The sequence below is a fragment of the Haplochromis burtoni genome, unplaced genomic scaffold (genome assembly GCF_018398535.1).
Source record: "Haplochromis burtoni strain Fernald_Lab_line unplaced genomic scaffold, NCSU_Asbu1 Contig_33, whole genome shotgun sequence".
In the NCBI taxonomy this organism is placed as follows: domain Eukaryota; kingdom Metazoa; phylum Chordata; class Actinopteri; order Cichliformes; family Cichlidae; genus Haplochromis; species Haplochromis burtoni.
Window position 1 is genome coordinate 2,544,194 of NW_024582394.1, and position 600 is coordinate 2,544,793.

The following is a 600-nucleotide window of genomic DNA, read 5'->3' on the forward strand; positions in this document are numbered from 1 at the left end:
CTCTTGACGAAGGCGGTCGCACTTTTCTCCTCTCCTCCTCTCCCTTAGCTTCCCTGCTTAGCCTCTTATGTCCTTGTCTAGTCTCTGTGTTTTTTGTATTACTTTTCCCTGGAACACTCTCTCACAGTCTGTTCTCTAAAACCTAAAAGAGAATTATGGATTTGATCAACTGGTCTCTGAATGCAATTGACACCCCTTCTCAACGAGAAGTCTGGGCTCGGGTGAGCCTGACTGCTGAAGATATCTACCTATTCGGAACCATGATAACAGGGTTCTGGCTGATCGGAGCTGGCTTGGCCCTGGCTTATCGAAGAATTAAGGAAGCGGAACCGGCTGTTCAAACCCCCACAAGGCTGCCCGCTGGGATTGAAATGATGGGACGAGGCGTGAGTTTCTCAAAATGGGCTCATTGAGTGCAGCACGGAGAAGATCTTGGAGAACGCACGGCTGCCGTGAATACTCAGAACAAGACCTCTGAGTGAAAAACTGGATTACATCTGGAGGGGCTAGCTCGAATAACACCTTTGAGCGCAAATTCGATCACATCTTGGGGAAGTGCACTGCGGTCGTGAGTTCTCAGAACCTGGGGCCCGTTCTTCG